This window comes from Camellia sinensis, chromosome 3 (assembly GCF_055761805.1).
Source record: "Camellia sinensis isolate YWXY chromosome 3, ASM5576180v1, whole genome shotgun sequence".
Lineage (NCBI taxonomy): Eukaryota > Viridiplantae > Streptophyta > Magnoliopsida > Ericales > Theaceae > Camellia > Camellia sinensis.
In genome coordinates this window covers 143,712,266-143,718,683 of record NC_138963.1, presented here as the reverse complement: position 1 = coordinate 143,718,683, position 6,418 = coordinate 143,712,266, and positions in this window count along the sequence as shown.

Below are 6,418 nucleotides of genomic sequence, written 5' to 3'. Positions count from 1 at the left end.
TCTTTTTTTCATATTCCTTAATTAATTAAGGGTCTGTTTAGGGTTGACTTTTTTAATGATCTTTTAGTTTTTTAATTTTTTTTTTAGTAACTTTAGAAATCAAAAAGTTAATGTATTTGAAAAGTTGTTAAAAGTAATATTTGTTGAGTGAAAAAAAAATTGATGTGAAATTTGTTTTTTTAGCTGATGATAAAAAATTTTATGATTTTTTTTTTTAAAGTAGTTGACATTTTTGACCTTAAGCCAAATGCCCACCAAAAGAGTCAGAACCCCAAAACGTCACTTTTAGAGTATCTCCAATTAGGGATGGCCACGAGATTGGTTTGGGGCGGATTCACCATTGTTCGCCCCCCGCCTTGCTCCCGCTACAGGTGAAATTTTTCTACTTTATCCCCATCTCCATGAATACCCAACCACATTCAAATAGTTAAAAAAAATTAAGACCCATTTAAATTCTTAGCACATTAAATAATGTTTCTTGTTTTCATATATATAAACAATGAGATTTTTAATATTATTATTTATTTATATTTAAACAGAATTATAGACTTTTTAGTATTTTTTTCTTATATCTAATTGTCTTATATATATACATATATATTGTTTATTTGTATATTATTAATTATATCGAGTTGGGTTTGGATTGATGGAGGTGATACCCACTCCCACTCCCACTCCCACTCCACCCACGTTGCGGGTGATCAAAACATAGGTCCTGTTTGGTAGGGTTTATTTTCAGCGTATTTCAGCTTTTAGTTTACTTTAAGTTATTTTGATGTGTTTGGTTCAGCTTAATAATACAGTCTATAGCTTTTTGTAAGTCAAAAATCAACTTATTCTTTGAGTGGGGGAGGAGAAGCTTAATTTATAAGTCAAAAATCAGCTTATGTTCACAGCTATAAGCTGTTAAGTTATAAACTATAATCACTTTCCCACGGCTCTACCAAACGGAGCCATAATCTACTCCTGCCTTACATAAGTGTCGGGGTGGATTAAATCGGTCCCATTCGGGCGGGTATGGGCGGACCTTCGCAGATTGAATTAAAATAGCCATCCTTCCAACACTTACTCAAATTTTTCATCAAATTTTATTTGAGTAGAAGCTTGATCTATTATGTTGTGCTCTAATCATTTCATTAAATCTAGCTGGTCGTTCAACCTAGAGCAAATTTTCAGCAAAACTTTCCCATGCCAATCATCCACCCAGATATCCCGCCGATCATCTATTTGGTCATCCACCAACAGTCACTTGTAAAATTTAACAAATGGTTAAACGTTCTTTTGATTTGATGAAAAATCTGGCCTCGCTTTCATTTGATGAGTTTGATGTCATGGTTTGTGTAGAAAAAATGGACGTGTTTTATCAAAGTTAAATTTGATGAAATATCTGAGTACGTTGGAGGCATTCTTAACCCTAGACATTGCCATATTTTAAATTATTGTACTTTTTTTTTGTCTTTTTCTCGTATCGTAGACCAAAGCCACCCATCTGGAGAAAATCAATTTGGAAAAAATGTTTGAAAAAAAGATTTAATTATATATTTGATTCTTAAAATTTGAGTTTTGTGTCATTTTGATTCTTAATATATGAAAATGTTTTAATTGTCTCTCATTTTTAAATTATGTCAATTTAACCCCCACGATCGAACTCTATTCAGATACAATTGGGAACATTTATATTGTCCTTGGATCATATTTTTATTATTTTATATTAATAGAAATTGATATTAAATTTTAAGATAAATTATAAATACACCTATTGAAATTTGTTTAAAATACATATTGTCTTGTAATTTTAGAAATTACATCTCGTCCTTTTATGTTCTTAATTGCACAACAAATTATCCATTTTATTAATAAATTATCAAACCAATCATAAATATATTTCATTTAATTATTTATGTAATTTTGTTGTATAGGAAAATAGTTAAGAATTTTATTTTTTCATTAATTTTGTTAAATAAAATTTTGACAATAAGGTATTTGTAATTTTTAAAATCATAGTAAACAATTTGTATTTTAAAAAAAATCTCAAGTGATATATTTATAATTTACTCTGCATTTTTAGAATGACTGCAATTTTTATTTATTCTCAAGATTAGACTAGTGTACATCCATCCGTGATTGTACTGTACCTCCACAAATTTTATAATTAGTTTTTGGTAATTTACATTTAATTGAGATTTAAAGTAAGTTTCATATTTTTTTACATAATTACATTGAGTTTTTTGGAATTTTAATTTATAAAATAATTACTATTCTTTTTATTTATAATTTGTTAGTCAAATAAATTTAAAAAATAATATTATTATCTTTTTTATATTGAGTTTGAGGTATATATTTTTTTGTTTGTCCATTTGATTTTACAGTATTTGCATGAATTTTGATTCATTTAATCTTATTAAAAAAGATATTTGGTTAACGTAATTTATCCTTATTTTTTGAAGAAAAAAAAATCAATTCAATTTAAATTCTAAAAGATAATTATAGATAAATAATAAAATTTATAAATATTATAATTTTTATCATGAAATAATTGTGCTTGGTTCCTATTTTCTAAACTCATTTTGTTGAAAATTTTGGAGTTTTTGTTTGGTTATTTTGAAAACCGGACAAAATTTGTTGAAAACTAATTCAACTTGTTTGGTTTTGGTTTTTATAAAACAATTTTATGAAAATTCTGCCTTTTTTTATTTTTTTCGTATTTTAATGTTTTCAACAAATTTTTTTTAATATTTTAAGTATTTTTTTTTTAATTTTTAGACACACTTAACATAAATACACTTAAAAAGTATAATATTTGTGAAAAAATCTTTAAAAAATTCATTAAATACCAAATAATATATAATAAAAAAAATACAAAAATTTAATACGTTTTTCATACTTTTGTGTATTTATTAATTTTTTAAAATATTTTATTATTTAGATATATTTAAGGTGCATTTAAAAAGTAAAAAGAATTGCTTAAAATTGAAAAAATGTTTACTAAAAATAAAAAACTACGGTATGTTTGGTTTGAGTTTTAGAGATGAGTTTTAAAAAAAAAATTCTAAAAAATTGTTTGGTTTGAGATTTTTCTCAAAAAATTTTCAAAATCAGTTTCTCTCTATTACACATCAATCAATCATTTTTTCTTTCTCCTCTGTCCTTCTCAATCAATTTTTCAAAATATACAACTAAATAAACCAAAAAAATTTCTAAAACAACTCTCCCAAATTTTTTTCAAAAACAATTTTTCCAAAAACAAACCAAATAAGCCCTTAATTTTTAAAAAATTAAAATCAAATACACTAAATATGAGAGTATACATTGAATATGGGAGTATTTTGTGACGTGACAAAAAAAAAATTAATTGTCTCTCTTCTTAAATTGGAGGAAAATTGGAATTTGTAATAATGTATTTTTTTGAAAATCAAACAAAGATTTTTTTTAAAATAGAATTTTTAAATCACTTTTTAAAAAAAATACTGTAATTCAAAAAAATAGAACCAAAACATGTTGAATAATTTTTTGAAGGTACAATTTTCCCCTTAATTTTTCGTCGACTTACAATTTTCCTAGAAACAAACGCAGGCTAGTATGAAACCTGAGTATAGAGACTTGTGAGTATGAAACCGTCACCCACATGGGAAAAATGCTACTTTGAGTGGAAAAGTCATATCTCTCTGCTGGTCCTTTCCCCAAAATTTAAAGATAACATGATAGGGAGGTCTAAATTTTAAATTATAGAAAGAGTTGTAGTAATATGATAAGAGTTAAAAAAAAAAATCAAAATATTACATTAATAGAGTGGGTCTATTTCTAGAGTTCTTTTAGAGTTCCTGTTTTAAAGTTTTTAAACATTTTTTATTTGAAAAACACACACCAAAAAAAAATAAAACCGAAAATTAGTAGGGAAAATTCTATTATGCACACTCTTATTTTATGCATCTCATTATATTATTTTTTTTTTAGTTATGATTTTATTTTAATTATAACTTATAAGATTTTTAATTATATTTTATGTGTTGTTTATTTATAATGTTTTTTAATTGTAATTCAAAAAATATAAAATTATATTATTTTTTTAATTTAATTTTAAGATACATACTATAGATACCCTTTAAGAGATTTATATATCATAATCTTTTTAGCGATGTTGGGCGGGTATCTCATCGATCTCATCGATCAACTTGACAACTTTTTAGAGATGGTTTATCGTGATGCTCAGCTTTTCAACTGGAGCATGGTGTTGGGTCTTCGTAGGCTTGTATGTCAATAATCTGAACAGTTTAATGTGTAGGACTCGTTGATTATTTTATTTTTATAAAAAATTACGTTGATCATCTACTAATAGTCACATGATCAGATCAAATTTGATTATCGATATCCGATTAATGTAATTTTTTTATAATTATAAATTATTCGACGAAATCTATATATTAAATGATTCAGATCATCAATGTAAGCTCTATAATAAGCTCACGGATCCCAACAATATGTTCTAGTCCGATTTTGAACTGGAGAGAAGTTGTTCTCTTATCGTAAAGGGTTGTTCTTATCTTATATTGGTCATTTCAAGTCATATTTGAGAATAATTTTTTTGGCCAAAATAATTAGTAAAAATAAAAATATTAAACTAATCAATAAGACAAATTGTTATATTTTACACATCAATCAATTATTTTTTCTTTCACAATCATTTATTCAACAAAAAAAATTCACAAATCACCACAAACATAATTTTTTTTTCATCTCATTAACCAAAAAGCCAAGTTCCCAAACCATGTTTCAATTAGGTTCATTTTGGAATCGATTTTAGTAATTCAAATTGTTCATTTTTTAGAACTCTTTTAGTAGAATATTTGTGTAAAAAATTAAAATGATCAGGTGTCGGTACTTATATGTTTGAATCAAATTTGTATCACAAAAAATAGATGACTATTCTTCAAATTATATTTGTCATCCATTTTTTAAAAACAAATATGATTTAAATATATAGATATCCTATAGATATCGATGCCCAATTATCTTATTTTTTGCATGAATATTTCACTAAATGATTTCTAAAAAGTGAATAATTCGTATCTCCAAAATAGATTTCAAAATGGACTTACTAAGTACAAACACTCTCTCAAGTTGAGATAACAACTCGAAAGCAGCAAACCCCATGGTAAAAAAATATGTACTATATGTAAATTATGATATTTGTGAGATTAATTATTAAAAATGTTATAACTGAATCATTTGATATTCATAATTTAAAAAAAGAAAATTCATAATTAAACACTAAGATATAACTAAAAAAAATTAAATTATAACTAAAATAATATCATAATAACTAGCATTACAATCATAACTAATACTATAGTATTTATAACTAAGGTTTGTTTTGTTTCGACGTAAAATATTTTACACCAAAAAAAAAATCTTGTAACTCAATTACATAGAAAAAATATTTTGTTTTTATTTTTCGGCATTTACTTGATACTTGAAAAAAAAAAAATTTATTGCCTAAAAAAGAAATTTTGATTTAATAAAATGTCATTTATGACTTTTTAGCGAGTTAACATATTTATTTGAAAAATGCTAAATGTGTTGAAAAGATAGTGAGTAAAAGTTAATTTTATCAACACCAAAAAAGAAAGTTAATTATATAAAAATTGATTTAAAAGTAAGTGATTTAAAAAAAATAATACTAAAATATTTTTTAAAAAAATATTTTACTTGTTTTTTGTTAAACTAAATAACAAAAAATAAATAAAATATTTTTTAACAAATATATTTTATGTTAAAACAGATCAAGCTTAAATCATAATCAAATAAAATTAATATTATAATATATCATAACAAAAGACTATAACGTAATGAATAGGCGACACCTCAAAAGAGATAAATATTAAATTATATCATTTATGATTTTTTAGTGAGTTAAGGTATTTATTTGAAAAATATTAAATGTGTTGAAAAAATAGTGAGTGAAAGTTAATTTTATAAAAATCGATTAACGAAAATTTTAAAAGTAAGTAATTTTTTTAAAAAAATAGTACAAAAATATTTTTCTTAAAACATATATTTTACTTAATTTTTATTCAACTAAACAACGAAAAGTAAATAAAATATTTTTGACGTCAAAACAATCCAAACTTAAGTCATAATCAAATTAAAATTAACATTATGATGCTTTGAAAAGTTGGTAAAAAATTAATTTTTTAATTTATTTTATCTTTTTATAAATAAAAAATATGAGAAGTAATATGACTCAAAATAGGTAAAAAAGCGTTAGAAAACTGACGTTTTTTTCTTTCCAAAAATCCCACTATCGTATATCATAATTAAAGACTACGACATTAATGACTAGGCGACACCTCAAAAGAGTTGAATATTAGAAAATTTCCTATGAAGAGAAAGTGAAAGCATTTTAGTCAGGAACCGTTGC